Genomic DNA, 9,408 nt, shown 5'->3' with positions numbered 1-9,408 from the left:
TCTTCTGACAGTCCACATTCTATCAGTGAGACACTCCAGAAGTCACCAGATGTAATATTAATACACCATGGTAAGCACTTTGAAAGCAATCAACCACCGTAATCCAATTACTACTAGTATTTTTAATGCTATTTTGCCCTCAAACCCTCATTCTAACTGTGCACCAGACTCACCTCACACACACACACACACACCTGCACATACACACACACACACACACACAGATGCCAATTCTACGCCCTGCTGCCTCACTTAACAGTGGGAGGTCTGACTAGTACAGCTGATCTGCATGAATTAACGAGAGAGCTCCTGTAAGTCTGGAGCTTTTAAACTTGCAAACAGGTAGCTGGGTTGCCATGGAGAGCCGTGGCCCGATGCCAGGGCTCACCCTCTGGACTCATGGTCTCCTCTGATCAGCGGGGTCACACGGGCTCTGCGAGGAGGCGGAGGCAGGGCCTGGCATCTTAATGACCTGAATTGCTGTGTCTGAGTGGCCAGTGTGTGGGGGTGGGAGAGGGCATGTATGCACAAGTGTGCGTGCATGTGTGTAAGTCTGCACGCACGTGTGTCCAGGCCCCACACAAATGGAATGAAAACTGAACGTCCCTGAGGATCTGCTGGCCGCCTATCCTATTCCAACAGAGACCAAGAGCCCAGAGGGGTCCCTGGGTGGATGGCTCGTGTTTCTGAGTCAAGGCAGCTGCTGACCCGGTGCTGAGGAAGCTGCCCCTCCCCTGTCAAGACCTTCTCATTCCTGTCTCTCTCATGCATCCATCCCCCTGTCTCCCCTCTCCCCTCCATTTACCCTCCTCCCCTCCCGCTGTCCTCCTCATTTTGTCCTGCAGGCCCCCTCCCCCCACCCCATTATGGATGATGAGATGAGAACCATACCCTTGATGCCTGCCTTATAAAACCCTTGACACTGGTTTGTACCCACTTTTTCTGTCTTGTAAATCCACCTCCATTCAGGGAAAATATTCACACACATACATATACATACGTCAAACCCTCAGAATGCACACAGACCAGAAGCAAGGTCTCCAGCCTATGGGTCAGTCTTGGTTTCCCCAGCAGCCGACCCTGAAACAAGGCTTCAGGTCCGAGAATTTTCTCTGGGGGGTGACCACAAACAGTACCAGTCAGGGGTGCGGGGCAGGGAGACTGGGAAGGATGGAGGCGATGAGCATTCTGCCCGTTTCTCCGGGAACAGCCGAGGGCCTGTCTGCGCCCGTGGAGCCCGGCCCCCGAGCTCGGTCAGAAGGTGGGCTGAGGTTCTCAGGGAGGGGCTCATGCCCACCTCCAGCAAGTCAGCTACTGGGACAAACAGAGCCCAGTCCCACAGCACAAACAGGCCGGGCAGCCGGGAGGGCGGGGTGCGGTCCCATCAGCCAGGGCCCCCCAGGAGCATTAGCTCCCAGTGCATCTAGTTTCAGGGGCTCCCCCAGAGCCCAGCCTGGCTGCTGGGACCCTCAAAGGTGCCATAAGGTCCACAGCAGGAAGCCTGGCAGGGGGCACCCAGTGGGTGTGGCCAGGGGACTCAGGGACTTTCAGAAGAGGAGCCCACCCTGCTGGCCAGCTCTCTGGGGCTCACTCCTGCGCTGCAGACCACCCCCACCCCAGACATCCTCACGACAGGTGAGGGGGTGTCCCAGCCCTCCATGAGCCCATACTGTGCACTGGGCTCATGCTGGGGTGCACGGGGGAGCCGGGACCCGACTCCAGGGCAGCCGACAGAAGAGAAACAAGAGCCAAAATCACGGCAGTGACATCTGACCTGACGGGTGCTGGGAAGAGCAGAAAGCGGGATGTGGGCTGGGGAGTAGTGACCGTGGGGTGGGGCCGCTTAGCCTGGGAGGGACGGGGGGGACTCACCGCTGCGCCAGCCCTGGTGCCGTCTCCACGGCCCATTCTTTCTCACCTTGATCTTCCAGGCTTTACAGCCTCCTCCCCAAAATCAACAGAGCCCTGACCCCATGAACCCCCGGGATGACTTACCCGTGAGCATTGGTCAAGCACATTTTAATAACCGCAGTGAGAAACACATTTCCCACGGTGCCCCCCCAACACACACACTCCTGTCCACGTGACCAGAGAAGCTTCCCCAGCAGCCTCCCCGCACCGCAGACCACGCCCTCTGCTGTCTCCGCATCTCGTCTACTCCGCTCCAGTGTGGACTTCAAGTGCCGGGCTCCACCCTCTGAACTGATTTCAAGACCCGCTAATGCATCACAACCTGCAGTTCGATCAATTTGGTACCAGACGCATCCGGTTGTGGGTGTGTTGGACCAGAAGCCATTTGTCCTACAGTGCCGGGGGTGGGGGGCGGGGGGTGTTCCCCCTCTTTCTCCTTCTGCAGTCGGGGGCAGGGCAGGAGGACTGTGCCCACTGGACCCTGAGAGGTCACCACTCCAGGGTTTGCCCAGCAGCCAACAAGGGGGGCCTGGGGTTGGGGGCACAGACCAGAAGGCAGAACCCGGGCCTGCGGCCACTCAGCCCTGAAGCCTCCTGAGCCCACCAGGAGCAGCCCCCCACCAGACAGCGATGGGGGACAGGCCCCCGAGGGAGGCCTGAGCTGGGCCCAGCCACCTCTTCCCAAGAACCCGGGACACATCCCCTGACCTACACTTGGGACCAGGCTCGCGGGAGCCGGCAGACGACCCCGCGCCCAGAGGAGCAGGCGGTTACCTGCTGTGATGTCCTTAGCAAGAGCCGCTCTGACCCCACGACACGGGTGCCGTCAGCTGACTCTGCCACGGCAGGTGCCTCGGGCCCCACGTGCGTGCCCTCCCTTCCTGCCCAAGACGGCCCTCGGAGGCAGAGGCAGTGGCTTCTCTCCTGGTACGCATGGGGGTGGCAGGAGTGACGATCGCAGACTGCTCCTGACATTGCCGAGCCCCTGCCAGCCCACCAGCTTGGTGCCAAGGGTGCGCTGCATCCTCACTAGTCTGGAGTCCAGTCACAGGCAGCATCTGTGTGACCCCAGGTAAATGACTTACCCCTCTGTGCCTCTGTTTTCACGGCTGTAAATGAGGGTAATGAAGCCCTTGTCCCTTAAAGATGCATACCTAGGGCCTCCCACCATCAGGCAGTTGATATAAGTTGGTATTAGCCCCACTGGACAGCTGGAGAAACTGGGGCTCATGGTCCCTGAGCTGGCAGGAAGTGGGACTCGAGTCCCAGTCTGTCCGATGCTGAGCTCTTTGGCTTCCCTCCCTTATGGCCTCCTTCAGAAGACAGGGCAGGGGGCCATCACCCCCTCAAAGGGGCTAAACCTCTGAGGACCCCACCATCTGGCCAAGACTCCCCCAGGAGACCACCAGTCACTCCCATGAGCCAGGCATTCCAGCCTCAAACCACACATCACCCTCCGGGGGCGTCTCCCCATCCCGGGCGTCTCCCCATCCCGGGCTGGCTCTCTGCGGGATGACGTGTGTGCTGGGGGCAGGCCTGTCCCCTTTCCATCTCCCACGACGGTCCCTCCTCTCGTCCCTCTGGACAGACACCGTCTCTCTCTCTCCATCATTTCCACTTGGCTGACAGCGACAGCCTCCCTAACTGTGCTTGTGACACGGCCTTTTGGTTTCTGATAGTCTAATTTACAGCCAGATGTCACCTGATTCCAGCTACAAGGGCAGGTTTTCCTTCTTGGGTGGTCTTGTGCTTGGAGGATTGGGGGTGGGGAAGCAAGGATACAGCCTCCAACCTGGGGGGGGGGGCGGGGGGTGTTGTGGAGCTGGTTCCACCCTGGCAACCTGGGGACAGCCAGCACTCTAGGCCACCACAGGCCTCCCACCTGATCTGGGTGTTTTTGGCCCTGTGACCTGCGTCCCAGGACACCGTGCTTCAGAACTCTGAGTCCTGCTCCATCCTCTTGCCTCCCAGATAAATCTTTAAATTATTCCCAGGAAGACATTCTCAAGTCTTTTTGAGGCCTAGGAGGTGACAGGGCAAACTCGGGGAAAACATGAGTTCTGGAGTCACCTCCGTGGTTCAAATCCACCTCTGTCACTTCCTACTGTGTGACCTTGGGTGAGTTGCTTACTCTCTCTGTGCCTCTGCTCATCTGAAGTGCATACTAGTATTAGGGCAGAGGATAAAAGTCTCTGCTCCCCTGCCGACAGATATTTAGACTGTTATACTTCTCTCCTCTTACAGAAATCTTTAGGGATCCAACTGTGCATATTTTTCTTATTATTTCATTGGGATAAATTCCTATAAATGGACCTTGGGGCCTAAAGTTATGCATTTTTTGTTGCAGTTGCTACATGATGCCAAACTGCCCTCCAGAAAGATTGTACCAGTGAACTCACCCGAGAGGTGTGGTTCTATTTAATGAAAACTTTCTCCACCCCACATTTCCTTTTATTAGGCTTACACATCTCTTCAAAATCCTTGTTTCCTTGATCATAATCTTAGAACTTAATATATGTTCTTCTTTCGGGTTATTATTAGTATAAGATTTATCAGACTGTGCAAGAGCTCAGCCAGAGCCTTGGGGAAAAAAGGTGTTGCCTTCAGAGCTGCAGATAATAAAAATACTAAACCACAGAGATATGGAAACCAAAGTGATCAGGGAGTAGAAAGAATTATCCTTGTTATGTTAAAAGCACGGCTGGAATTTTCTCTGCTCCTGGCATGCAGTGTTTAAACAGCAGCTCATACGTGAGATGGGCACCCAGTAATCCTTTCTGAATGGAAGAAGTTGTGGAAAGTGTGTTCCAGGAGGCAGGAACAGCATCTGCAAAGGCCCTGAGGTAGGAACCTGTTGGGCCTGCTTGAGGAGAAGAAAAGAAGCCGGTGTGGACAAGTTCTCTGGTTCCCTCTGAGTATCCCAGATTCAGCACTGCAAGTCCTGGATCCAAGGAAACACTTCAGTCCTGAGCAAAGCAGGACAGCTGGTCACCCCAGGCCAGAGCAACATGAGCCAACTGGGATACGGTCTCCCATGTCCACGGTCCCCTCCCAGTAACAGCCTGTTTCTGGGCACACAGCCAGGCAGAATGGAGACTGCACTTCCCAGCCTCCCTTGCAGTCAGGGGTGGTCATGTGACTGGCTTGTGGCCAATGGCGAAGAGAGCTGTGTGCTCAGGCGCTGGGCCCCACCCTTAAGGGAAGGCAAAGGCTTGTGCCCATCCATCCCCTCTGCCCCGCCCTGCTGGCTGGCCACGGGGACAGGATCCACCCTGTGCCTGAAGCCACACCCCGAGGATGACACAGCAGCAAGGTGGAAGGAGCCTGAGACCCTGAACACTGCAGAGAAGGATCACCCTAAGGGCTTGGATTTCATGCGAAAAAGAAATAAACTGTCTGATGGAAGCCACTGTGATGTGGGGTCCCTGTCAAGCTCACTGTGGCTGTAACCTACTTGGTAGAAAGCCGGGGTTGGAGAGGCAGGCAGGCGCCAGGAGGCCCCGTGAGGGAGGAAACAGACAAGAATTCCAAGGCCCACCTGCTCCAGGTGAGGGTCCTGGTGGGTGTCCCTCGGCCTGTGGAGTAACAGGACTTTCCCCACTTTCCCTTTAGGACTTTGCAAGACACACAGCCCAGTCTCTGGTGCTTATCTCCTGAGATATCCTTTAAGATCATTTAGATCAGCTTCCATTATACACACAGGGAAACTGAGGCTCATAGAGGAAATGGCCTGCCCCTGTCCTGAGGAAAGAGCCAGTTCCCTTGAATAGTCTCCTTAGTCAAGTGGCCATAATTTGCTCTGCATCTACTGAAAATCAGACCAGCTAGTCATTCATTCATTCACACCTCTATTCGTGAAATACTTATGGTAAAGTGAGATGGTCACGTGAGCCTCAATTGTAGAAAGAGGAAGGTCCTTCCTAATCAATACCTTCAAACTCCAGGGGTTGGTGAACTACAGGGAATGTTGGTGTGCTGCGGTCCCTGGGGTCAAAAAGAGTCCAACACGACCGAATAACAATGCCCAATGAGAAATTTCTAACCCAACGACGCAGCGGAGGTGACAAGGCCGAGCATCCCTTAGGGCCCGTTACCTAGCCTGCCGCCCCTCCCCACCTGCCCGTTCCCCACCCACCCCCAGCGCTCCCTCCACCCCCTTGCTGAGTTGTCAGGGTTCCCGACTTCGCAGCCGCCGCCCTCTGCAGCCTCCGACTTGCATTTCCCCTCCCCGTGGCCAGAGGAGCTAGCCACCAGCACGATGAACCTGAGACCAGCCCCTTACCCCTGCCCTCCTGGGGCTTCCGGGCCAGCTGGCAGAAGCCTCCAGAACCACCTCTCCACACACAGAGCTCCCCTCGGGGAGCGGGCGGGGGAGCGGGGGTGGCCTGACTCCCCCCCCCCCCCCACCTCGCCCGGGAGCCGCCTCTGTGAAGCGCGTGTCGCCCACCCGGGCCTGACGGTTCCCCCTCCAGACACCCCGCAGCCGCCGTGGCCGCTTGGTGCTCAGACCAGGTACCTGTGAGCCGACACGCCTCCCGTCTTCACTTAATTGGAAAATGCGCATCACCACAGGGGCAGAGATGCGCAGCGGCCCTCTGTTCCCTCCCAGGGACCATTAACCTTTACAAAGACGCTTCATGAGCCGCTTGCGGAGCCTCGTTCTCCGCGCCCGGTGTAATGAGGCCCACACACGGGCCAGACTGGGGAGAGGATGGACGTGAGAAGTGCCGCCAACGCGAGCCGGGGCAGAGGGGGCCCTGGGCCACCAGCCCCCCGGGCCTGGAGCGGGCGGCCAGCAGCCCGGCCGGAGCCAGGCCTGGGACCCGGGACGGCAGAGGCCCGTCCTGTCCAAGACGCGTATGCGGCTGAGGCTCCGGAGGCAGAGCCACCCTCTGCTCTAAACCCTCTGCTGCTCCACAGACAGAGGAGAAGCCAAGTCCTTCCCTGGACGCCGGGCCTTCCTGACCCGGCCCCTCCGCACGGCTCCGGTTCCCCTGACCCGGGACCCCATCCTCTCTCCTGTCTGGTGACGCTGACACCCAGCCCCACGCCCACCCCGGGGTGTTCGAGTGAAAGCCCCTCCCCAGAGAGTCTCGGGGCTGCTCCCTCTCTGTCGCTTTCTCAGAGGGCCTCCCTCACCCCACTTTAAGATAACACCCCTACCACATACACACATCAGAAAACTAAGATCATGGCATCCGGTACCATCACTTCATGGCAAACAGATGGGGAAACAATGGAAACAGTGAAAGACTTTATTTTGGGCGGCTCCAAAATCACTGCAGATGGTGACAACAGCCATGAAATTAAAAGACACTTGCTCCTTGGAAGAAAAGTTATGACCAACCTAGACAGCATATTAAAAAGCAGAGACATTACTTTGCCAACAAAGGTCTGTCTAGTCAAAGCTATGGTTTTTCCAGTAGTCACGTATGGATGTGAGAGTTGGACTATAAAGAAAGCTGAGTGCCGAAGAATTGATGCTTTTGACCTGTGGTGTTGGAGAAGACTCTTGAGAGTCCCTTGGACTGCAAGGAGATCCAACCAGTCCATCCTAAAGGAGATCAGTCCTGAATATTCATTGGAAGGACTGATGCTGAAACTGAAGCTCCAATACTTTGGGCCACCTGATGCAAAGAACTGACTCATTGGAAAAGACCCTGATGCTGGGAAAGATTGAAGACGGGAGGAGAAGGGGACAACAGAGAAAGAGATGGTTGGATGGCATCACCGACTCAGTGGACATGAGTTTGCGTAAACTCTGGGAGTTGGTGATGGATGGGTCAGCCTGGCATGCTGCAGTCCTTGGGCTTGCAAAGAGTCGGACACGACTGAGCGACTGAACTGAACTGAGCTGACCCACATCCCACAACCCTCAGTCACCTCCCTGCTGTATTTCTCACCAAAGCACCAAACAGCCCCTGACACACTGTTTCTTTTACCGACTGACGTCAGCCTTTGTCTCTGAATTAGGATGGATGCTCCTCCAGGAGGGACTTTTCTGTTTTGTTCATGGCTTTGTTCCCAGTGCTTAGAGCTGGTCAGACACGTAGCAGACACTGCATCGACACCTGTGGAATGAATGAGTGAGTGAGCAAGTGAGGGAATGCGTGAATGAATAGATGCATACCTGAACAACAAAGCCCAGAGACTTGGAGGAATCCCTTGATTAAAGGGGTGAAGTTCTAGAATCCCCATCCCTCCGTTTGCTGAAGGGAGAATCTGAGAAATTACTGAGTGGGATGGTCTCATGTCTGGGACCTGAGTTGGCAGCAGACTGGCCATCATAGTGATGCCTTCTGTGCACAGACGCATAGACATGGGCAGGAAAAGCAGGGACCTCTAAGCGGCTGCTGCTCCCCCAGAACCACATGCTGCTGGGTTAGAGGTTTTGGGGGCGTCTTACTCGCGTTTCCACTCTGCCTGAGGCCTCCCCCCCCTCCCAGGTCCTGCCCTTCCCAACAGCCCTTAGGTCCCTCAGTATTTTCTGGCAAGCTAACAAAAGCTTTCTTCAGGTTGACCCTGGTGCATTTGAACCAATATTTTCCATACACACATCACCAGGATTAATATCCAGAATATATGAAGAAACACCTCAAAAATGAAAAAGACAAAAATTACAACAACTCAATAGAAAATAGACAAAGACTTGAGCTAGCTCTTGGCTGAAGAGGAAATGGGAATCAATGGCCAAGAGAAGTATGGGAAGATTCTCAGGACCTCCCCGGTGCTCCAGTGGTTAAGACTCAAAGCTTCCAATGCAGGGGGCCTGGGTTTGATCCCTGGTTGGGGAACTAAGATCCCACATGCTATGTGGCATAGTGAAGAAGTGCATTTGATAACAAATTTTTTTAATAATTTTTTAAAAGTATGAAAAGATTCTCTACCTTCATGGTACTCAGGAAATGTAAATTAAACCATAATGAGATACCATGTAAAACCCTCCAGGTTGGCAAAAATCTCACAATCCAATAAATTCAAGTGTTGGGGAAATTATAGACCCAATAAATTCAAGTGTTGGGAAGATTATAGAGCAAGGAGAACTGTCACCATGGCTGGTGGGAAAGATGTTGTCACAACCATTTTCAGAGAAACATTGGCTTTTTCTAATTATTTGGGTGCTATGCACACCTAATGATCTGGCATTTCCAGTCCTGAGTATATAACCAAGGGTGTAGTTTCCATTAGTGAATCTTGAAAACGCCAGCATTTTTAAGTGACATAAAATAGATCACAGCGCAGTCACACATTATAAGGGTAAAAATATTGTGAAATTTACTTGTCACACATGCATGTGAAAGTCGGTACATGTGTGTTGTGGGTTATGATGCAAATTATATTTCTTATCAGTGGTGAAATCCAAAAAATTGAAAGCTGCTGAGTAGAAGAAACTTGCACTTGTGGACAGAATAAGTGTATAAAAACGGTCATAATAGCACTGTCTTTGATGGCCCCAAATGCTCATCAGTGGGAGGATAGATACCCATATCCTCATCA

General features: G+C 54.3%; 1 long non-coding RNA gene across 1 annotated transcript in view; it reads right to left on the bottom strand.

Moving 5' to 3' along the window:
* Window positions 1-7,703: 7,703 nt before the first annotated feature.
* The window catches only part of LOC122681917, a 68,828-nt gene continuing 67,123 nt past the window's right edge, over window positions 7,704-9,408 (bottom strand). Inside the window, exon 3 of the long non-coding RNA XR_006337139.1 lies at window positions 7,704-7,982. This is a non-coding gene — a long non-coding RNA (uncharacterized LOC122681917). The remainder of the gene's footprint in view (window positions 7,983-9,408) is intronic.

Source organism: Cervus elaphus, chromosome 23 (genome assembly GCF_910594005.1).
Source record: "Cervus elaphus chromosome 23, mCerEla1.1, whole genome shotgun sequence".
Classification (NCBI taxonomy): domain Eukaryota; kingdom Metazoa; phylum Chordata; class Mammalia; order Artiodactyla; family Cervidae; genus Cervus; species Cervus elaphus.
Note: the sequence above shows the minus strand (reverse complement) of the source record. Positions and strands in the feature narration are given on the sequence as shown.